Source organism: Oryx dammah, unplaced genomic scaffold (genome assembly GCF_014754425.2).
Source record: "Oryx dammah isolate SB20612 unplaced genomic scaffold, SCBI_Odam_1.1 HiC_scaffold_29, whole genome shotgun sequence".
In the NCBI taxonomy this organism is placed as follows: domain Eukaryota; kingdom Metazoa; phylum Chordata; class Mammalia; order Artiodactyla; family Bovidae; genus Oryx; species Oryx dammah.
Genome location: NW_024070213.1, coordinates 91,165,649 through 91,189,939, shown reverse-complemented (window position 1 = coordinate 91,189,939; position 24,291 = coordinate 91,165,649). Strand labels below are relative to the sequence as shown.

Genomic DNA, 24,291 nt, shown 5'->3' with positions numbered 1-24,291 from the left:
TCAGTCCCCCCTCGTTCCTCCCTGCTTGCTTTATTTAAACAGGCAACTAGATCCACACGGACACGATAATTCAGCTGGGTTTGTCTTTGGCATTTTCTGCAGGACCCCAAGAGAAAGAACTTCCACTGCCGTTCTCCTCCAGAAGTGGCATCCTCCGTCTCTGTCTGTCCAAGCCAATTATACAGATCCTTGGAGTGCCAGTAGGGTCTGAGTCATTGGAACCGAGAACACCTGGCTGAAACATGCCCTGTAATTAGAAAGGATTTTTTCCTTTACCGTTTCTTTCTTTTCTTTCTTTTTAAAAGAGGTCTGGAATGACCGCCCTTGACTAGGGCGGAGAAGCTGGGGTGAGGAAAGGGAAGACCATCACCAGGGCCCAGCTCGCTGCCCTTTGCAGACAGATCTCCCCAAGTCGGACTTGCTTCCTTTCCTCGGCCTCTCCGCTGCCTCCTCCTCCTCCGTTCGTTTGGTCCTTCCCCCACTGTCTTCTCCTCTTTTTAAAGTTCAGCGACTCCACTTGCCTCTCCTCTCAGAAAGCCGAAACCAGACAGCCCAGCAACCGCGGGCCGAGCGGTCCCAGCACAACCACCGGCCCAGCCGGCTGGGCCTCCGCTGGCCCGCCTCCCTTCACCGGCGCCGATCTCTGAGACCCCGGTCCCTGGGCCATCCACCGTCCCGCAGGTGTGCAGCCGTCGGCCTGGGGGATCTGAATGCTGGGCCTGGGACAGGAGTATGCTCTTACCCTAGACCCTCATGTTGCACCAGAAAGTTAAGAGGGTGGGTGGGTACACACCGACTCAGGCATCCCGCTCCCCAAAACCCGTCGCTGACTAATCTGATATGACAAAAGCCCCGTGATGGATTTGGTATATGTTAATTCACAATGCCCTTTCCTCCAGAATTTAACTATAAGTTAATACACACCGGAAACCACGCGCAAACACGCTCGTTAATGGGCTTAGGTATTAGCGAGTCCTAACGATGCATACAAATGTGCTCTGCCTCTGTAGGCCCCTCAAGATTTATGGGCCTTGAGCTCTCTGAAGCTGTAAACAAGGAGGAAAAAAAGAGAAAGAGAGAGAGACTGGGGTGGGGGTGGGGGGGTAGAGACAGAGGCCTGACTCACCCCTCCAGATTCTAAGAGAGAAGTGATCTCTGCAAGTGGATTCTTACCTATTTCCTTTCCTTGCAAGCTTCCTGTGTGGGTTTTGAAACTGGTCTGGGGGTGGTGTTTGCGGCTGAATGCTGGTGTGCGTGGGCAATGTTTTGTTTGTGCCCTAGGGTAAGAGCATGCCAGCCTACTGTGAATTGCTGTTCCAGGGCCTGACTATAACAGGCATTTGTGGATATATACCTGTGTGTGCACCATGCTAGGGGTGTGTGTGTGTGTGTGTGTACATGTGCACGTGTGACAAGCAGGCCTCCCTCTGGGCCAGGCTGCTGCTCCCCCCACCCCCAAACCCAGTGAACAAATCTCTAACAACAATCATAATAACGATAAATAATAACAATAAAAACAGTAGTTAACAGTCCCTCCCTAGCAGGATAACAATAAAATGCAAGAGGAGATATTTTGAGGAGGGGACAGGAGGAGTCACGATCACAGCAACCCAGGGAGAAAGAAAGGAAGGAAGTTAGCTTCTTCCTATGCCCTTGTGGGGCTGGGTTTGGGAACCCCCTCCTCAGACAAGGTCCTCCCGCCAGAGAAGGCGAGCCTGCAGGCCGCTCTCTCTTGTTTCTCTTTCTCTGCTTTTGCTTTGTTTAATCGGGGAGGAACCCCACGTAAGAGGAGGGTTAGTAGCTCTGGGAATTCTTTGGAACCCCTGTTTCAAAGAGGAATTAAAGCATATAGGGTCAGTCCCTACAGGAGCAGAAAGGAAAGAGGCGATGATCACAGCCAGGGTCCAGGCCCAGCGAGTGAGCTGCCGAGGTGCCCGAGCTGGAGTTGTCTGAGAGGACCAGCCGCGGGCAGAGATCTACGCTGAAAAACATTTATGGCCTTGTCGGAGAGAAGGGAGAGCGCGAGGCAAGACCAGGGAAGTTGCCTTCCTGGGGTCTTAAAAAAAAGAGAGTGAGAGAGGGGGACAGTGAAAAAGAAAGAAATGAGGGTTTGAGGCACGCAGAATTTTCCTTCGCGGGCTTGGAGCGGAGAGGATTTCCACAAAGGAAGAGAAGCGCAGGGTCCCGGATACGTCCACGTCCGCCTCATTCTATGCAGGTACAATTTTCTGGTCATCTTATGAATTTATGTATTGGGGGGAGGATGGAATCAGAGGGGTAGAGATGAGACCTACGCTCTCTCTGGGGAGGAAGCCGTCCCAAAGTTTCGGGTCTAACGAAATACCCCTTTAAAAATAATCGTATGCAAAAAATAAAATAAAAAAAGGAATACAAAAACAAATTAGCCAACTTTAAAAACAGAAATAAGATAAAATGATAACAAGTGATCTTTAAAAAATGATCATAACAAGAAAACTTTAAAAAAATTTTAAGTCACAAACCTTAAAAGGGGTTTGGATTCTTTTTTTAACAGCCGGTGACCCATCTGGTCGGAAAAGAGACGGAGAAACACTTTTCACTGAGTCACTTCTTTAAAGCCAGTGTAGACACACAAAGATTCGAAAGAGACCCTCGGGCGTCCTAGCATTTGAGAACCGTGCGGAGTGGAGGACATTGCCATAACCAACCGGGCAAAATAACAGTAAGAGGAAAGAACTATGGTCTGTGGAAGCACTGAGCACGGAGCGCGCAGAGGCCCAGGTTTGGGCTCCAGGCAGCCGCCCGCCGAGGCAGCTGCCCCGGGCGACCGGGCGCGGTGCGGGCCGGCACCGGCAGGCGACCCCGCTGGGTCTCAGCCTCCCCGGGTCGGCCTGCAGCCCTCTTCTCCCAGCCTCCGCGGCTCTCCTGGCTCTCTCGGCTTGGATGCCCGGTCGGTCGGGGGGCTTCCTTGGTGCGAGGATTTGGGGCCTAAGACTGGGGACAGTGACTCAAGCCAGACTCTGCTTCGTTTTTTCTCCCCCAGGCCTCTCCACTTGCCCAAGCTCTCAGCCACCGGTCGGCTGACTTAGAAGGGGCTTCTGGGCTGCTCCCACCAACTCCTGCCTAATTTCCCAAAGTCCAGCGACTTCCAGTCCTCTTTAGGGGGGAAATAGCACCACCCAGACACCTCTGCACTGTGTTCTCAGCAGGAAACTTACGAAGAAGAAGAAGAAAGGCGGCTTAGAGTCCTGTCTACATCTTGGTCTACACATCCCTTGGCGGCTGGAGAGTTTATTTATACTTCCCACTATAACTCTCTCTGTTTGGAGGCGCTGGTGGCTCTATTGACAGACTGATGTCTAGAAAATATTGCTCTATCTCGAACCATACCTAAATGTGCTGTGGTTGTGTTTACAGATTTATGCTTGAGGAAAATATAATTATTTCCATTGTATTTGTGCATATACAGTAGTTGTAAGAGCAGATTTATATATAGGAAAATATACGACTCTCTTCTAGCCATCCAGCTTTATGGACATTTGATATCCTGACAGATTTACAGCTCTGAGCAGCTATATAGATAAATGTATATCGTTGGAATTATGTATCAGGAGATATATACTTATTGATTGTGATATAGAGTAGTTAGAGCACTCACTTAGAGCCATATATGGCTCTGGAGATATTTCTATATTATTATCACTATATATAGGCATATCTATTTATAACTACATAGTTATAAAAATAGACATAAGTAATTATAGTCCTATATGTACATGCTGCTATCTCACGAGAGTTATAGACACTTGCGAATATAACTCTATACAGATATCTGTATGTATATAAGGGTGTAATTATCTCATGATGTGTGTGTATTTGGGCTTAGGTCAGTCTATCTCTGTTCAGGCATATTTATACGCAGGGGCTGGGAGAGACTTGTTCAGGAAATGTTTTCAGAGGGCCAACAGAGCAGCTGTATCTGGCCAGCTAGGAAACCAGCTAGCAGAGTTCTTTACTTACAGAGGGATGGAGTTACAGGAGAGTAAACAGAGCATGGGAAGTCTCCGGGAAAGGAGGCAAAAGGAGGGACACTGGGGCTCAGCAGGGATAGTCAGGGAGGAAAGAGGTAAACAGCGAGCACCCACTGAAAGTGGGACCAGTTTTGTGACAGGCTGGCATAGGTAGCACGGAAGGGGAGGCAGTGAACTGTCCTACCACCCAGATGGAGGTAGGATGCCCTACCATCACCACTGATGGAGGCAGGGAACAGATCTTGAAGGGCCTTAGGTTTGGCTTTTGATGAACCAAAGATTGGCTACCATTAAGCGCCTCTCATACGCCTGGTGCCTTTCTCTTGAATCCTAATTTTGGGTCTCTAAGGAGTAGGCTTTAGAGATGAAGACATTTAGGAGGGATGGAGCAGGAAGTGGGTACACTTTTACCCCTGCTGCTCTCCAGTAATACTGCCAGGAAATCAAGGTAATGTGACCCCATAAAGCTTGCTTTAGCCTGGGCCTCTTGTGCTCCTGAGGAGTCTGGTGGATGGAGGGGTGAATTTTTCAGTATTTCCCCACCCTCCTTCTCTGAGGCCTGGGCTTTTGGACCTAATTCTCCTCCTTTGGGGCACTTCTGATTTGTTGGTCCCCAAACTGGGATTCTTAGGGGCCCCTTTAGCTACCTAATAGCCCTGCCTTGAGCTTTATGAGGAGAATTTGACCTTAATGAGGAGGGAACATGGAACTGAACCTCTGTCCCTCACTTCTTTTCATCCACACGGCTCTCCAAGCAGCCCCTTCCGGATGCCACTGAGCCCAGGCTCCACAGTTCTTCTGCACCAACCATCCCCTGGGAAAAAAGATACCGTCAACCTCATTTCATTATTTTTTGAAAACCTGGGAGTTGCAGGCATGTTTGCTGAATGGTTTGCATGAAGGAGTTTCCTGGCTCTTAGTTTCAGCGGCCAGCAGGGCTTCCAAGATCTTTAGGATGCTGGAAGGGAGTGGAGATCCCTCAGCTGGAGTTAAAAGCCAAGCACCAGCCTCCACACACCCCTACCCACTAGACTGGAGCTTCAGAGCATGGACTCTCTCTGACGCCTGGCACAGAGGGGTTGCCCAATAGGTACTTGTAGTAAACTGAATGGCAACCAATTCAAAGGCTTTTGGCAGAGGGAGTCTCACCTTTCCCAGCCACTGGCCACCACAGGCTAGGGCATCTGGGTGCATGGACTGGAGCCTGGCTAGGGGATCACATGGCCGCTGGCCACAGTGAGCTCTGCTGGGGCCAGTGGTTAGTGCCAGGGCAAGAGAGTAGCTCCAGCCCTAAGATGGGAGGTTAGGAACTGGAGTGAGGCACCTGGAGCGAGGAAATAGGGGAGGGGGCAAGTCAGGCTCTGCCCTCTGCCCTCAATCTCCTGATTTTCCAGAATCCAAAATATATATTAAAATTAAACCAGAGTCAAGACCTGGGCTGGGCTAGAGCTGCCAGTGGGCCTGAGAGGTCCAACGAGGAAACACCACCTGATCCATTAGGAAATATACAAATGAAATAAACATAAATCAGCTGGAGGCAGTTAGCCTGGCCGAAGAAATGCCGGAATGCCTCAGCCCTGCTCTGTGGAGCTACCAAACTGATCAGAATTAATGTTTAAAAAAATCTGAGGTGGGGCTTCCTGGGTGGCTCAGTGGTAAAGAATCCAACTGCAAATGCAGGAGACGAGACATGGGTTCAATCCCTGGTCTGGGAAGATTCCACATGCCACAGAGCAACTAAGCCCGTGCACCACAAATGATCGAGCCTGTGCTCTAGAGCCCGGGGGCCTCAATTACTGAGCCCAAGTGCCACAACTACTGAAGCCCCCACGCCCTAGAGCCTGTGCTCTGCAACAAGAGAAGCCACCACAATGAGAAGCCTGTCTATCACAACTAGAGAGGAGCCCCCACTTGCTACAACCAGAGAAAAGCCTGTGCAACAACAAAGACCCAGCACAGCCAAAAATAAAAATAAATAAAGTTATTAAAAAATTTTTTTTAACTTTAAAAAGGTTCAGATTTTCTGCTGCAGTCACATTTAGGTTGTTTCATATAGTTATTTCTTAATTGTCATAATCCCCCTGCTTCCTCCTGGGAGTTGGGGGCAGGCAGTCACTGGCATGGGGAGAAGGCGATGGCACCCCACTCCGGTACTCTTGCCTGGACAATCCCATGGATGGAGGAGCCTGGTAGGCTGCAGTCCGTGGGATCGAGAAGAGTTGGACGCGACTGAGCGACTTCACTTTCACTTTTCACTTTCATGCATTGGAGAAGGAAATGGCAACCCACTCCAGTGTTCTTGCCTGGAGAATCCCAGGGACGGGGGAGCCTGGTGGGCTGCCGTCTATGGGGTCACACAGAGTTGGACATGACTGAAGCGACTTAGCTTAGTAGCAGTCACTGGCATGGGGTGAGATAGTCAGGTTCAGAGATCCCCGTCTAGTGAGGATCCAGGTCTGCAGGATCCCTTCAAGACTTGAAGCAGGGAGGCCCCTGCTTTGGTTTCTATTTCCTCTAAGAACCCTTAGAGGCAATCTGCCTGGGGTCTGGATAAGGGACTGAAGTCTGGAGAGCGGGCTAAGTTAAACCTGGAATCTCATTTCTAGTCCCCCAGTTTTTGACAGTTTCCTCTGCAGACAATCTGTACCCCCACCTTCCAACACCTAATGCCCACCGATGGATTGTGGCTACTTTCTTTACGGAAATGCAGAGAGAGAGTTGAGGGGCTGACATTTACATATGTTTGCCTAAGCTGGACTCTGGGCAGGTGTCTCGAGGCTCAAGCCAGGAGGTGGGGACGGTTTGCTATAAACCTCAGAACCTGCAGGGTTCAGATAACAACTGTCTTTGGCCAAAAGGCAGGAAACGAAGAGACCCAGGCAGTCAACTGTACACTGTTGAGCCTGGAGAGGTTGGGTCCCTTTACCTGGGCTGGAATGACTGTTAGCTGTTTCTGGGTCCCAGAGCCCCTTGAGAAGCTGATAAAAAACAATCTGCTCTGTCCCCAGCAAAGGCACATACACAGTGTGGACGGTCGCCAGGATGATAGGGAGCTGGGAAGACCAGGATCTCTGGGTTGGGTGTCCCTAATTGATATATTTATTTACCCTTTCTTTCTGTGACCCATCTCCAGTTGTCTGCTTGTTGTCCTCTCTGAGTCCCCTTGCTTGGGAGTCAGAAAGTTCCTCTCCAGGTACAAGCCCTGCCTTTCTTGGCACATCCCTTTTCCTGCTTTCCAGCCTGATCACAGGCACCAGGCTGAGGCCTTGCACGTTTCTGCAAGCTCCTTATCTGCTCTCCTGCAGAAACCAGGCAACTGGCTGTTAACTGAAGCCTGGTCTCCTCTGCCCAATTACTCCAGTAATTCCTGAGGGTGGGGAAGTCTGGGGGCATCTTGGCAGAGTGGAGGCCTGGCTATAAGGGGACCAATTCCCATCTCTAGTGGAAACTTGGATGCAAGGAGCAAGTTGCAATTGCTATAATAATAGTCATAATAATAACAATAATAATTTATTTAGCATATCATTAGATGTGTATTTACTGTCTTCCCTCTGCTTTTTTACAAGTGTCTCCTAAGGAATTCTCACAACACCCAGGGGAGACAATAATAAGCTAATTACCACCCTTCAGCTCCCTCTCCTCCTCCCATCCACAAAGTCACCCTCTCTGAGATGGAGTGTTTACAGAACCCCTCCCCCAGTGATTTACACCTGCTTAACAGTCTCTCCAGTCCCAATTCTTCTCTCCTGTTCCCAGACTTTTCCATTCCCATTGGGGAAGTTTCCCAATAACAAGGAGGAGAAGAGTTGTAAGTATTAATATTGTCTCCCTGACATCACAGTGATATTTAGGATAATGTGGGAGGAATCCAATTCTTACTTCTCTGATTGCCCTTTTAGGGGGCAGAAACTGCCTTCACAGTTTCTAGGCAGATCAGGTTAAAGAGAACATGTGCTGCCATGATGCCAAAACATCTGAATCAAGTGTAGGAGGATGGCCAGTCCTGCAAACCTAGCAACATCAGGGGCCTTCAGACCTGTTCAGACCAGATCTCGGAGGTGCCAGGCCCCACATGCCTACTGGCTTTTTTGGCAATAGAAGCCATCAGGGTTTCCTTGGTGGCTCAGATGGTAAAAATTCTGCCTTCAATGCAGGAGACCTAGGTTCGATCCCTGGGTTGGGAAGATCCCCTGGAGAAAGGAATGGCAACCCATTCTAGTATTCTTGCCTGGAGAACTCCATGGACAGAGGAGACTGACAGACTACAATTCATGGGGTTGCAAAGAGTCAAATACGACTGAGTGACTAACAATTGTTTTTTTATCTTTTCACAGATTATAATTAATATACAAACCAGACACATGTTTTTGGATGACAGATTCTAAAAGGCCCCCAGGAATCCCAGTAATGTGCAGAGCACACTCCTAGTTACTCAGTGCTCAGCCCCAACCCTGGGTGGAGAACTGACACTGCTGTCATGGTAGTCTTGGTCAGAGACAAAGCTGCTCGGCCAGTCATCGAGATCCTGGGTGTTGCTGCTTAGACAGCCGGAACGCTGAGGGCAGCCCTCCACCTCTCCCTCCACCCAAGTACACAATTGCTCCTGGAAAGAAGCCAGTCCAGGGTGGAGGGTGCAAGACTCAGATAAAGTCAGTATCAAGGCAAACTGGAAAAGTTAGAATTGCATTTACTTTTTGCCTCTTTAAACCCTAGGTGACACAGTGGTCCTTCTCAGCAGGTCCCCTAGCTCACTGGGTGTCTTTTCTTCTTTCTCTGGTCCTCGTGTCTTTCTGCTGCCCATACTTTCCACTGTATGCCTCTGGCCTTTCTATATCCCCAGTCCTATCAAAGCTTACTTATCCTGAGCCCCAGCTCAGTATCCACGGGGTAAAAGTCAGATTGCCAGATTAGGAAACCTCAACCAATGTGTGCACATGTACATCCTCCCAGGAAATTGTGTGCTTTTAGGTAGGGGTCTGCAGGAGCCATTGCCCAGGTGGAAAGAAGTAGCTGTGATGATGGAATTTCAGATCCATGGCAGGTGGCATAGTACAGATCTGTGTGAGGGTGGTGTACGATTTTTCTTAAAACCATATCATGGAAACACCCACCCATCCTGTCTCTGGGGAAGACCATCTTTGCTCTAAACCTAAGGTTTCCAGGCTGCTTAGAAGAGTCCAGAAAGCATTCTTCCTCTTTTATCATCCATTTTTGAGAGGTCAAATTAAGTTGGGGAAAGACTGGATTCCATGCAGTGAGAAGATTATGCATGAATTATCAGGGTTGGGGCTTCTGATTTGTTCCGAATATGGTAATTATTCATTCCATGACTCAGTTCCAATTCATGGGTAGTGTCCTGAAGCCCTCTCAATACTCATAACTATAATAGCTCCCATTTATAGAGGATTACTATATGCCAGGTGCTTTATACTGAATTTGATGAGGAAATGTAGTCTCAGAAAGGTTAAGTCACCTGCCCAAGGTCGCTTAGCCAGGTTTGAACCCTGGCTGTGTGTTTCCCCATCTGCTAGGTTTTCATAGTTCCAAATCATGCCTCCTGGGTTAAAAACAAACAAACAAACAGAATATAACCAGGGAAAGGAAAAAAATTTTTTTAATAGTTTGACCTCCTCTGGACGTGCAGAGGCGGCCCTGTGAGGAGCTTCTATACCGGCTTGTGCAGTGGGAGATCCAAGTGCACATACACTCAGAATTTCCATCTCCCTGAATTCTACTTTATTGGCAGTCTGTAATTTTTTCTTTCAGCATGATGACTAGCCTTACCGCTTAAGAGTCCAACCCTTTCCCAAGACTGGAAATAGACCCAGAGTTGAAGCACCTCATCTCTAGTGGAGTCCTTGAGTTCCCACTTCCCCAGGCAGAGTCTTGCTTTCTTGTAAGGCTCAGCCAACGTGAAACTGAGAAGCATCTAGAGATTAATCTTCAGAGCCCCTCGTCTCCCTGAGCATCCCCGCTAAGCACTACTTTTCTGGTTCTAGCCTTGTTTGATAAAGTATCCCAGCGGTGCTTTTGTATTTTAAAGGATGTGATGTGCAGAGGACTGCACTTAACACCATGTGCTCTAACGGTGGAACTTAAGGCATTTCCGTGGCGGGATAATTGGGGAGGGGGAAAACAGAGCTTTCCCAGGGGCTTTATACTGCATCACTGCATAAGGCTGATCCTGCATCTCATTATCCATTAACTTCAGATGAAAGCTATAAAATTGGATCCCTTTATTTTGATTTTTGAAGCTAAGCAGAGAATGGGCTGATATCTCTGTTTTTACCTGGCTGCTGGCATCCTCCAGACACCCTCCCCATTGTCCTGCCCCGTCTTGTCTTTGCCTCCCTCCCCTCAGGGGCAGAGTCCTCAAGGGAGACAGCTCCCCATGGTGTGTCTGCAGGGGCCCTGTGTGGAAGGTTGAGTTGTCAAATGAGGAGACACCACAGCTAACACCCCCACTCTTCCAACCCCCACCAACTCTGGAATGAAGATGGAGAGTTTTCTGTGCCTGGTTTGGTTCACAGAGACACATAGTCCATCATTTGATTTGCTACAAAGAGTATTCCTTCCCTGCCCCCCAGCATCCTCTAGTTTTTGCTTAGAGTTTCAGAGTTGGAAGGATCTGAGTGATAACCTAGTCGAACCACTTCATTGTAAAGGAAGGGAAACTGAGGCTCAGACAGAGACCAGAACCCAAGCATTCTGATCCTCAAACCATCCCTCCCAGTATACCACCCTGTACCTGGCTCTCTTTGCATTTCAACTAGATACTTTTGTAATTTCTTCCTCCAAAACCCAGAATTTGAGCTTGATTCCCATGGCAGAGAACAGAGACCAACCATCATGATAATGTGGACTTTCTTGTTTGGTTATGGCCACTTTTTTGGCACATGCCTTATCATACCCACACCACACTCCACAATCCCATTGGAGCCCATCTGTGATTTCTGTGGAATTAGAAAGTGTTAGTCACTCGGTCATGCCTGACTCTGTGACTCCACAGACTATAGCCTGCCAGGCTCCTCTGTCCATGGACTTCTCCAGGCAAGAATACTGGAGTGGGTAGCCATTCCCTTCTCCAGGGGATCTTCCTGACCCAGGGATTGAACCTGGGTCTCCTGCATTAAAGGTGGATTCTTTACTGTCTAAGCCACCAAAGAAGCCCTGTGAAATTAGAGGGCCTCTCTAATAAAGGGGAAGACCCTGTTTCTGTGCCACCTTATGAGTCAGTGGCCCTCAATCCACTCTCTAGAGCTGCCCAAGACCTGGAGAGGGGCTGAAGGTCTCAGGGCAAAGAGCAAAGGGATAAGTGCACATTTTTTTTTTTTTGCCTCTGACATCCTACCTGCAGCCTCAGATAAGGAAAAAGGCTATCTTGAATAGAAAGTTTTTCCTTAATATATCATCAAGCCTTCCTTAAGCTCCCAAGGAAAAACTCTTATTGTCCAGTTCTGAGGACTGGAGGCAAGGGAAGAGGGTTGAACTTAGCACAAAGAATGCTGATGATATATAAGAAGAATTTGCCAGTCATGAACACTGTTAGACACCTGTGTTCTCTGAGCATATCAGGTAATTCTCAGCCCCCCGAGACGGTCAAGTTAACCTCACATGGTTCCTTCTAGTCCAAGATTCTGGCTGGAGACTTCCTTTCCCCAGTGTTTGGTGGTCTAATTCCAGAGTCCTCAGACAGTGCTTACTCAGTTTACCACTGGGCTTTGGCTCCGGAATACATTTTTAAATCTCATGTTGGCCCCAACCAACTTTCCCACCTCTAAGGAACCAAACAAAATTAAATCAATTCAGGAAGAAAATTCACCAGATCACTTTTCAGTTTGATGTGGGCACAATAGCACTGGACTAGGGGGTCTAGGGACTTGATGTCTGTTTTAGGCCTTGTGTCACCCCAGATTCCTGTGTTGAAGTCTTAACCCCTCAGTACTGGAGAATATGACGGTATTTAGATCTGGGGCCTTTAAAGAGATAATCAAGACAAAATGAGAACATAGTGGCGGACCTTAATTCAACTTGGCTGATGTCCAAGGAAGAGATTAGGACACAGAAAGACCAGGTGGACCCCAAGACCATGTGTAAAAGACCATGAGAGAGGCCTCTAAAGGATTCAACCCTACCAACACTTTGGTCTTGGACTTCTAGCCTCCAGAAATGTGAAAAAAAAAAAAGTCTTTTGTTTTAGCCACCTACTCTGTGGGTAGTTTGTTATGACAGCCTTAACAAACATGGTGTCTAGATGTGTCTCAGCTGTTCATTCACTGTGTGACTTTGGACAAGTCATTTAAAACTCTCCACACCTTAGGACTTCCCTAGTGGTCCACCAGTTAAGACTCCGAATTTCCCATGCAGGTGGCGCATGTTTGATCCCGGCTCAGGGCACTAAGATCTCACCTGCTGTAGAGTGTGGCCAAAAAATAAATAATGAAACAAAAAAACGAAAACAAAAAGCTCTCCAAATCTCAGTTTCTACTTGAACTCTAAAGGTTCCTTCAATACCTAACATTCTGTAATTTCACATGAAAAGAAAGCGCCAGTTATGATATACAGTTTTACTGTCTTGCCAGTGTTATTAATTATAAGTAGACACAGCTCCAGATACAAGCACTCATGCAATCACACACAGCCTTGCATCACAACTTTTTTCTTCCAAGTGTACAGCCATGAACACAGCCCTTTCCTCTTTTAGATCTTGGTATACATCCAGCTTTCAATGCAAAGCCTTTTGGGTTCCCTGACCCTCAGGTTCTGCTGGTACATCTTGCACAAATTGGTTGAAATGAGAACATTTTAATCAGTTGACTGGTTTGGGTGACCATAGTGCCAAAGAGCCCCACTGGTTTCTTTCTGTTTAATTGATGGATCCTGTTTTTAAACTGTCAGATTCTGCCCATCGTTTTTGACTCAGAATCACTGTGTGGCCATGTGAGGCCTAGTCAACCACCTGATCAACTCAGTTCCATCACCATTATTCTTTGAATTGATTGGTAAGTTCACTCAAAAAAATCAAGCCCAGACAACTGACAGCCTCACTCAGGCTCAAAGAAAGCACTCTCAGTCATGTTTATAAGATGCCAAAATACCCACTTGGGTCAATCAATTCCCCAAAAATATCAGTCTAACCTATAGCTGCAGCACAGAGTAGGCAAAGCAATGTTCACTCATCAGCCTGCAGTGACTTGCAGTCTATACGTGGCTAGCGCCCTTCTGTTCTCATCAAGCTGACTCATTAGAACAAAGAAACACACGTTCATATGGACACATGCACACATACATACCATGCCATACTACCCCTAGTCTTTGTCTTTCTGGGAGAGAGAGGATTGAGAGATAGAAAACTTGTGCTAGCAGGAGCAATGGGAAGCCCTTGGGACAGTTTCTCTTAGGTGCACATTTGCATGAATGTGACTCAGAGTGTAGCTTTGGCCAATATTTGGTAAATTATAGGCTGAGAGGGAAGGAGCCAACTAGAATGGGGCTTGGCCACGTTAACTGCTCCTGTGTAAAAATGGCCCAAAATGCATTTGAATGTCTCTGGGTTTTTGTATTTGGCTTTTTGTATATTTTTTTCCACGACTTGCATGTTTTTGTATCCCTGCATACTCACATATGCCTGAATGTTTGCGTTGTGTCTGTGTTTTCCCACACACCTGGGTGTACATCTACTTGTACATTTGCATCTGTCTCTGAATGCTTGCATGTGTTTGTACACGACCTGTGTATGAACGGGTGGATTTGCCTGTGCCTCTGTGCATATCTCCTTTTGGGTTTCTGTATAAGGATGCTATTACATGTATCTGCATGTCTTTAGAGATCAGTAACTCCAGTGAGACTTCAGACATCTCTCAAATGCCTGGCAAGCCAAAGGTGAAATCTGATGCTGGAATGGTTGGGCAGGCCCTCTGCTCAGACTCCCTCTGGCTCAACAACTATTTTCTTCCAAGATGAAGTCTGCAGAGTCTTCCAAGGGCCCCTTCTGGCTGCTTCTAGCAATCCAGACCTCCACAGTCCCCTCTCAGTCCATTTTTAATGGCCCTAATGAGTAGAGGGGAGTTTCTGGAGGTGAACTGGGATTTTAAGAGAGAAATAAAAAAGGAAACTTCATCCTTTCCTTTCCATTTTCCTCCTTTTCCCTTATTAACATTAATCAACCCTGAGCATGAGGCATAGGGAAGGCAGCTGCTCTACATTTTTTAGACCTTTCTCACACTTTAAAAGTGAAAAAAATTTGCTGACATATTTCAGGTCAGTGTGATAATCATATTGTAGTTAGGTTGTTAAAAATGATTTTACCTTTTAGAGATATTTATTGAATTGTTTACATAAGAAACAATGTGATGTCTGGGGTTTGCTTAAAAGTGTATGAGGAAGTGTTGGGCTCAAACTAGGTGAAATTAGATTGATCATGGGTTGATCCCTGTTAAAGTGGGGTGATGAGCATGTGAATGTTTGATTATATTATTCTCTCTTGATTTTGTTTTGATTTTTCCATAGTATGAAAGAATCACATTCTCACAGACATCTCCTATTCTTTCCCCACTGCACTCTCCATCTGGAGATGTAGCTGAAACTCTCATTATTCCCCCCATTATGTGGATGAGGAGGTGGAGGGCCCTCACCAGGTAAGTGATTTGTTTAAGGCAACTGGGAGCAGAAAGCCCTGACTAGAATTCCAACAGCCTGCTCCCCACCTAGGGTTCTTCTCATTGGACTGTGCATAAACATGAACCTCATGCAGTCATAAAACAGAATTTGTGAATAAATCCCTATCAGATTAATGAAATTACTGAGGCTCCAGTTGCTCATACATTTGCATGGTGCTTACCTAGACAAGTATATGGACACCCAAGGGTTCCACATTTGCATCTGCAGAGACACATACACACCTCCGTTCATACAGCTATGCGTCTCTCGGTTATACACTTGTAGATCACTTATTTTGAAAATACAGGAGGTTGTGCATGATGTCCATGGTAAAAAAAAAAAAGAAAGGGAATCAGATTGTTACCTCCAGGTGTGCCTGTTCTGTGTATTCATATGAAGAACTAGGCTATCTGCATACCCTTTGTGAGAATGTACCAACAGAGGATTTGAAAGGAGTAAGTGTCCCTAAAATTAGATCAAGCCCAAGACCACAGACACACAGTGAGTTTTGTAAGGAAGGAAAACCATTGGCAAGCTGGTGTCTTGTGCCTCTCAATAAAATTGCAACTTCACACACAGGGATACAAAATTTTTTTTCCTTTTCATACATAAATATGTTCAGATAACTAAAACCATCACATATACTTTCATAAACAGTGTATGGCACCCAGCTACCTTCATGCACATGTTATACAGCCATGTCTTCAGAGGGAGGATTCCTGCACAGTGAGCACAAGTGCTGGAGTCAGAGGACAGGAGTTCTGATCTCCTGTCCACCACATACTGAGCATGTCATCTTCAGCGAGTCACATCACCCCTCTTTGGCTCAGTTTCCCCCTTGGAAAAACAAGATTGATAGGAATAGCTAAGTTGCCCAGGTCAAACTATGCTAAACATAAAAACTATTTTATCTATAAATCTATATTTTACTCTACATATTCACAATAAAATAATGAATGCCCACCAATAACATGTATAACATATAAATATTTGTTTGCATGCATGGCAATTTATTTATCTAATTTAAAATATGGGATAGAAAAAATGAGTAATTGCCTAAGATAACGCAATTTGAATACAGCCCGAACTAGTGAAATGACGATGAGTCTTGGAGTTAGAAGCAACAACCAACAGCGAAAAAGATGTTCAATATAGTTATTATGGAGTGAGTTCTGCTGGTTGTCTCAGTTGGTTAGATCTGTGGTTCTTAAAGTGTAGCCCAAGGATCCATGGGGGTCCTGGATATCCTTTCAAGAGTTCTGTGAACTCTTTTCTTTTCCAATATATATCTGCATGAGGCTATGTACTTCATATACTTCAAACAGACATTGTATCACAACAACTTGAAAGGAGAAACAGGTGTGAGGATCCAATCACTTTCTATTAAGCTAGACATTTAAAAGATATACTTCAATGTAAAACAATGATATTCTTCTCACTAAATTGTTTTTTAAAATATTTTTTTCAAAAAAAGTTATGACATCCAATTAAAATTTTGTTCAAAGTTATGACAACATGTGACAGATTATCATTGTTTTAAAAGACTTTTTTTTTAAGTTCCAGTTTTCATTTATAGCAAGGTAAATATTGATAGGTATGACCCATATAAAAAGAGCTCTTGGAGATTCTAGTAATATTTAAGAGTATAAAAGGGTTCTAAGACCCAAAAGTTTGTGAACAACTGTCAGAGCCTGTTGCTGCTGGGGTCAAGAACCTAAGGCAAGACCAAGGCAAGTAGCAAAGCCCAGGTTAGGTTCTGCTCACCCTCAGGCTGCTACTGTACCTACATCCTCATCAGTGCTCCCTGCCAAACTCAGTCCCAGCCTAAAGCAGTGTCCAAGTTCATCAAGAGCAGAGAAATGGTTCACAGTGCCCGCTCTGGGGTCAGGCAAGTCTGACTGGAGTCCTGGTTCTGCCAATGGGGCATATCATTAGCCTCTTGGGCCTCACTCAGCTTCCCCTTGTGTAAAATAGGGACACAACTTCCTAGCAGTGTTATTGTAAGAGTCAAATGAAATAAATTTAGCACAGCACCTGGTACATAGTAAGCACTTAAGAAAATGCCTATTATTGTTAATAACAGCTAGCACTTACTGAAACCTTACTATATGCCAAGCACTCATCTAAGTGCTTTTCGTACATTTATCCACTTAATCCCAAGGCAATTAAGAACCCTAGGAGACAGTTACTGTGCAGTTGCTGCTGCTATTGTGGTGGTGGTGGTGGTTTCCCAGGCCCTGCCTATGAGCAGAATAGTGTAGATTGAAGGGTTAGATAAATGTTTGTGGTTTTGATTTAACTTTGACATGTAAGTGAGAGCATTAAGTGAGGAATCTGATCTTCCAGATGTCTCTGACTCCTGTCTTCCTCTTATATAACCACCCCAGGCCTCTGGAGCCAAGTTGTAGGATCAAGAGTGTGTCCTCAGGCCACATGGCCTTCAGCCGAAGGGGCAGGCCTTTTAAAGCAGTGTATGAGCAAGAGAGGACAGCAAAAACCTCTGTCACCAGTAACATCAGTGATAAGTCAAAAAACCTACTTCATAGGTGCTATACTTGGGATGTTATTCTTCTCTATCACTCAGAGCCTCTCGGCACACACGCACACATACACACATGCAGACCTTCAGCAAAATCACCTCCCATGCATTTATAAACAGAAGAAATGAATGTGTTGAGGTCCATGCCTCATGCTTGTTTTGATGGTGTACCTCTAGGCAAACACGTATGCAAAGAGAAAAACTGTATGAAATTATAGAGTGCAGAGAGAGACTCTCTCCCCAGTTTTCCCTCTTCCATCCTGACTAATTAGCAATGATGCTGTAACAAAATACAGGCTTTCATCTCCAGTGTCTTTCTTAGATCAGGTTCCCCCAGAGACCTTCCTGGCTGGTCTGGGTCTATCCAACCACCTGGAGTGGGTGGGGAGTTCAGTTGCCTCTTATTGTCATGGTAACCGAGTGGCAGAGCAACGGGAGCATGAATCTGGGGCTTTTGGCCAACCACCGATCTACAAAGAGAGAAGAGGGGCAGAATCCCAAGCAGGGCTGACTCTCAAGACAGAGCTAGAAGGAAGGGACGGAGAAGGATTTAATCGCTTCTACTGGTTTTCAACTGTGGGTACTAGAGCAAGGACCTTGGGATTATTCCAGTCTGGTGCTTTGGGATATAAGGTGGGTTCTTGCTACAGACAGGTCTAGCAGACAGAGTTTAAGAGTCTTGGGCTGGCATTATCCAGACTAAAATCCAACTGGATTGACTAAGAGAATAAGACAAGCTATTGTTCACCTTGATTAAGTTTACCACCCTCTCCATCAAGCTTAGAAGACCACATATTCCTGGATATGAGTGGAGGCAAGGAGGATGTGAGGCAGTCATTCTTGGCTTCTTTTTTATTTTTTGGAAGACAGAGAAAAGAGACCCTTCCGTGTGTATAATATGGACAATGCCTTGGCCTCCTCCATTAGATTACAGAATTCTGGGAGGTATTGAGGGAAATGCTAATTGCTCAGAAAATGACTTTGCAGTCAAGGGAAGGGGCAGGGGAAGGTAATAAAGAATGACCAGATAGAGAGGTTAGAAAAGGCCATCTCCCCTCTATGGTCAGAATATGAAGATATGTTCAAAATCCAGAGTCCAAAAAAAGCCCAGCAGAGAATTGGGGCAATAGTCTAAATAATTCAGCACCAAACCCTTTGACTACAGTGCTTCTGCCTGAATTTAATGGATAACTGACCCAGTAAGAGAAGAGACTGGTCCCTGGGGGCCAAGACTCAAACTGTGCAATTCCAGGACCCTCTCCAGCTGAGAGAATGAAATGAAAGGGACCGGGGGTTGGGAGGGGTCTCAAGGTTTGGCCTCAAAGGTCTCTGGGCTCTGAAGTAGCAGAACAGGCTAGAGGCCAGAGGCCCTCCATTTGGGGGCTTCTTTGCTAGAGAGGGAGGGAGGGAGAAGGAGGGAATGAGGGGAGGGGGAGGGGCAGGCAGGAACAGATGCTTCCAGATCTAAAGGAATAATTTGAGGGGGAAAGGCAGGATCAAACGGAGGAAGAGGAGGGGGAGGAGGGGGAAAAGGAAAGAGAACAAAGGTGTGGTGGGGATTGGAGCCTCTTTGGTGGAATTCGGGTGAGACGGCTAAGCCAACATCTGCCCTGGGGCTATAAAATCTTGTTCTATTTGCTGCTGGCCCAGGGGCCACTCTGGAGCAGTCAGATTGGTCCCTGAGGTGACCTGGACTGGAAGCTCAGCCAGGAACCTTTGAACCTCAAATGTCCCTCCCAGATTGCCGCCCCCTACCTTTTGGTTCCTCTTCTGCTTTCTCAGTGGAGGGGAGTTCCAGGAGGAGCACTGGAGCTGGGGGCTGTCCCAGAGGATTATTGGGGGATGAGAGGGCAGAGGAGCAAGAACCAACTGGAGGAAATACGGAATATAGAAAGCAGCAGGAACACTAGGCTTCCTTGAAAATGCTGAGCAGAGACAGACAGACCCGGATAGAACTTGAGGCAGTCACATCCCAAAATGGTTCAAAATCATCAGAGAGACCAAGTCCAAGAAGAGAGGTTTCCAGCTGGAAAGCTCAAATCTCCCCGTTTCCCCTCTGAGCGGGGTCAGGCAGCAGAGGGATGAGGTGAGGTGTGGAGAAGGGCCGGTAAAAGCAGGAGCAAATGCCCATGGGGAATATTCCCTACCTCCTCCATTTTCTCCTCTCCCCAGCTCTTCTCTCCTCTTGCTGGAACTCAACCCCTGTTCTGTAACCTTAATTATCAAGGTCTGTTCCAGCTGAGTGGAAAAACTCCACATGTAGAAAGTTACAAACACTGTGTTCCTGCCCAAAGGGACAGAGTCAAAACAGAAGGCAGGCAGTCATGAGAATGGGCCGACACCTCAGAACAAGAACAAACTGGTTGGGGGCCATCTCCCAAGTGACTCATTCCCACACCCCCATGGATAACCCAGCCCTGTCCCCTGTCCATGGGATTGGAGAAGGTGCCTCCCGTTTTGTAAGAGCCCTAATCCTAACCTGGCATTCAGAGACAAAGGCCAGGGGAGGAGGGAGGCAATTCTTCACAGGATTTGGGGCTGAGGTGTGGGGTGGACCCACTCTGGGCCTGGAATTCCTCTGACACAGGAGAGACTGTTGGTTTGATGACCTGGGATTCTTCGGGGTTTGGAAATGTTTCTTCTACTGGCTAAGATCTCTCGTCTCCATCGATCCCCACAAAAATCTTGTGAGAGGGTCTCATTTCCTGCTCTTCTAAGTCAGAGAAAACTATCCTTTCCTTTCCAAAGGAAATAAAGTCTCCTTATTTGGTGGTGGGGAGTTGGTCGGTCGAAGAGCAACCCAGAGGCCCGCTCCATTTTCCACGAAAAAATGGAAGGTGGAATGGGGGAAGCAAAGGGAGCTTGGGCTCTGAAGGGCGAGTCCCGGGAGGTGGAGCGGAGTTCACCGCTCAGTGAACCCGCTCGGCCGGCCACGCAGCCCCCGGCCCCCGCCCCGCGCCCTATTGTCCTCCGTGAGAGCTGGGGGTCGTGACCCAGCTGAAGGCGACACCGCGCCCGCAGCGGACACGGTGTGGAACCCCGAGCAGAAGACTGGCCGCCGGTCGGCCTCTCGTGGTCTTTGTCGGGCTGGTCCCATTTCGGCTTCCTCCAGACCCTGGCCGCTGCCAGGAGGGGAGCGAGGACCCCCGAATGCAGGCAGCTGCTTTGTGCCCTGTTCTCTTAGGCCCGGCTTCCTGGGAAGCCAGAGGCACCTCTGGAAGCAGGAACCTAGGACTGAGCTGTTTGGCAGAGCCTTCCACATGCTGTGATTTAGGGTTTCTCTGCCCCAAGTTCAAATATACTTCCCTCTCCCAAACTCTGACGCTGCAAAGACAGGGTCAGAAAGGAGTGAGTAGAGGTGCACTTCTTTGGACTGGGCTCATTCCCATCACGGTTGCAGAGATCCTACAGGACCCTACATCTCAGGGAATCTGGCAATTGCTGATGGGGACTGGGAAGTTAAAACAGTCCCTTTAGGTTTATTAGACTCTGTAGCCCTTACTCTTCCTCAAACATCCTCTGAGACTCTTCCTACCCATCCTTGTCTCCCCTGCCTCCTAATTCATCAGTTAGCTGGGCCTGCAGGCATGGTTGTGGTTGTGGGCTTGGCTTCTGGAAGGACCCTGTTGGTCAAAGAAACTACAGAGCTGACACCAGAGAGAAGAGCAGGAAAATCCTGAGGCATAAAGGAGAGCCAAGCCAGAGAAGAGGCTCCTGGACTTGGGAGGCAGTGAGCAGACCTCGGTTTCTCTCTGCTCCCCAAGTCCAAAGGGGATCTGAGTTCCGGGAACCGCACAGATTTTAAGGCGGCTGAGAGAGCCCTCCAGGTGTCCGGTTCAAACAGTGCACATTACCCTTTTTAATTCTCAAAAAGCAACTAAAACTTTGATACTCAAAGCTGCCACATGCTGCAGGAGAAAAATTAAATTGGGGCTAGTGAGATGGGATGCATAAAAAGCAGGCCAAGGGGGGTGGTCAGTTCCATCAGAAAGACTGGTCACAAGCAAATACTTTTTTTTTTCCTACTAAATCCCCTAAATGTTTATTTTGGGCCCCTACCCACCCAGATAAATCAAGCTAACAGATTAAGAAGTTCATAAAATTGTATTCTTAGGTAATGATATCCAGAGAGGTAATAAATATTCCCGCTGCGCTGATGGCCGCTGAAGTTGGGGGTTCCTCCATCTCTTTTTCCAAGCCTAAGAAGAATTTCTTGAAAGGGGAACATTTTCATAAAAATTAGCTCTCCAAAGTTGGGGTGCAGATAGAAGCTGTGGAAAACCATGAGAAGTGGCTTTGTGAACCACACTTCCCCAGGACTGGGCAAAAAGCTGAGAAAAAGAAGGTAAAATTGCCCCAGCAGGCTTCTCCTCCCCACCATAGCACCCCTTTCAGAGTCAATCTCTCTAATTTTAGAAAAGCAGACAAACCGTGCCTAGCTTGTTGGCCCCAAGCTCCGGAGAAACCCTTGACTGTTGTCTTCCTTAGCGGTCCCCCAAATACACACAGATACATACATCTAATAGCGGGAAGGCGTCCCTGGATTGCAATCCACCAAGTCTATGCTCAAAAAAAGCTAATGCATAGATTGCAGAGAAAACTTTGTAGGAAACTTCACACAAGCGGCAGTGAGAGGCCCTCAGACAAGCAAAGTTCCTCAGTCCTTCCTCCACCCCCGCCCCCACCCCCAGGCTCACTTTCTCCACTCTTTCTCTCCTTTGGGAGACAAGTTTCTTCGTTCCCCAGGTACACTCTTTGGCTCAGATACTCCATTTTTTTCCCCAAGCAGAAGTTCACCGCTCCTGACTGGATTTCCCACCTTCCCTCCCCAAGATGCAGAGTTGAAATAAAAATTGAATGGCAAACAGAGATAGAGTTTAAACTGCTGTGCTCCTCGCCCCCAGAGCATATGAGTGCAAACTACTTACATGTCAAGGGGATTTTTGACCTGTGGGGATCTCCTGGTGCTTGGAGAGAAGGACCTTGGAAGATTGGTGTTGCCGATTTCACCCCGTCTTCTTTTTACTTAGCCATTGGAGAGACACACACAATAAGCTAGCAGGCATTCATGCGCCTTGCCTCTCCCATTACTCGGGGCAAGAAATCCCCAGCCCCACAGAAGCTGTGGCATCCTGTCTGGAGACAGGGGGCTGAGCTAGGGCTGGCTTGGGAGGGTCGGAGCTGGGGGTGGGGGAGAGGTCAGAGGCGCTGCCGAATATAAAGGCGATGGGAGAGAAAATGCTGTGTCCTCCCCGTGAACCTGGGCTGCGTCTTCCCCACCCTCCCCCAGGCTTTCCCCACTGTTCAATCCAACTTCAATAAAAGCCCAGACCCTCAGCTTCCCAGTGAGGCTGTAGCAGCATCCAGTGGGTCAAGGCAGCTAGAGCTAGGGGCTCAGGTTGGCCCCCTACACTGGACATCCCGCTCATCTCCGAGAGCCTGATCTCATTCCAGGTGGTCAGGTCCAAGGCAAAGGAGAGTTTTGGGGAAAGAGCAAAGAATGGAACCCACTGGAGGGAAGGCCAGAGGCCAAATTTTTCCAAAACTCAAATACAAGAGGGTTTAGTTTTATTTGTCAAACTATGGATGTCTGATGTTTCTGCTTTTCAGACCGAGGACAGAGAGAGATACACAGAGAGTGACTACATGTGGATGTGTGAGAAGAGAAATTTAAAAGGAAGAGGAATTTAAAACAGAAGCTCCTAAAGAAGGAAAAATAAAAGAGCTGTCCCAATCCTTTTATACTGCTTTTCTCGAACAAGAGTGTGTACCTTTAGCAAGTTCATCTTAATTTCCCTCCCCTGTGTTCATCCCTTTCACTTTAGGGAGGAGAAAGAATACATTCCCCTGAAACCAAGTGAGCAAAGTTAGGAAAAGATTATGAATCTTAATTTCCATTTCCCCCTATTTCCATCTTAACTTCCTTAAGGGATTGGAAAGACTTCCAGGTCCCCCTCTCACACCTTCCCTTTTCCTAAGAGCAACTAGACCCCCTTTTCCTGCCCCAAAGCCAATTGCATCAAGATGATGGGAGTTACAGTCAGATTTGGCCCCTAATTCACTTGATTACATAAAATCACTCCAGATAATTGTTGGCCCTGCTTCCTCACACTGTAGGCAGCATGTTTTGCTGTCCCCAGGGCACCATTGAGGGAGGGGAAAATAGACCTACAGGACCCCAGCGCACATACACACACACCCAGCAAGTGGTTCAAGAGGAAATAAATCCAAAGCATATCAAACAGATATTCATAACTTGGTTCCTCTGTTGCCTTTCACTCCAGAATTTGAGGAGAGAGGAGAGCAGTACCCATGGCTTCCCTACTTATCCCAGATCTCTTCTCCCTCTCTCTTCTATTGCTGACAGCCCTCCATCCTGATATTTGGATAAATTGTCGGAGAAGCTCACCAACTACCTCTTCACCTTCTCCCAACAAACAAGCAAAAATTCGAGCAGGCCTTGCTCAGAGCCTGGTCTCCAGGACTAGAATTCTTTGGAGACTTTGACTTAAAGTAATCATTCAGGCAATCCAAATCAGTTTTTTGTTTGTTTTAGCCCCCAAGGAAGCAATTAAAAAAAAATTTTTTTTACAAGCGGGAAGCCTTGTTCCTCCAATCTCCAAGCCCTATGGAGACCTGGGAGGTTGTAGGAAGAAAGGTGATCCCCCTGCCTCTCCCTGTGTCTTTTCTCAACATCTAGCAGGTCCATGATAAAAGTTGGGGGGGAGCGGGGAATAAGAGTGCTTCATTATCTCCAGGCATCAGGCTTTGAGGCCTACCCATGCAAGAGGGCCTCCCAGGCCTCTGGCCTCCACTTCACCCTTCTTTCCAAGTCTAAACAAACAGAAAAGCCATCCTGACAGGTCACTTTGCTGCTTTAGAATCACCAGCTCAAAATGTTTCTTCTTTTATGAGAACAGGCATGTTGAGAGGCATCTTCCTAATCCCTCAGCCCCAAAGAACTCCCCAAAGATGAAAACTCTTCTTCATCCCCACTCCCTAAACTTGCCTTCTAATCTGCAAATTAGGCAGGCCTATTCACCACAGGGAAGGGAGAAGAGAGGAGCCAGGAAGAGACAAAGA

At 47.1% G+C, this 24,291-nt stretch overlaps 3 long non-coding RNA genes across 3 annotated transcripts in view; 2 read left to right on the top strand and 1 right to left on the bottom strand.

Annotated features, from left to right (window-relative positions):
* Window positions 1-19,521, bottom strand: part of LOC120858357 — a 32,070-nt gene extending 12,549 nt beyond the window's left edge. The window contains exons 1-2 of the long non-coding RNA XR_005719838.1: window positions 19,356-19,521; window positions 15,345-15,506 (exon numbers count right to left, since the gene is read on the bottom strand). This is a non-coding gene — a long non-coding RNA (uncharacterized LOC120858357). The remainder of the gene's footprint in view (window positions 1-15,344; window positions 15,507-19,355) is intronic.
* On the top strand, window positions 1,118-9,579 carry LOC120858359. The gene is made up of 2 exons (XR_005719840.1): window positions 1,118-2,218; window positions 3,023-9,579. It is a non-coding gene; the product is annotated as an uncharacterized LOC120858359 (long non-coding RNA).
* Window positions 11,136-22,906, top strand: LOC120858363. The gene is made up of 2 exons (XR_005719845.1): window positions 11,136-14,647; window positions 22,819-22,906. It is a non-coding gene; the product is annotated as an uncharacterized LOC120858363 (long non-coding RNA).
* Window positions 22,907-24,291: the final 1,385 nt, after the last annotated feature.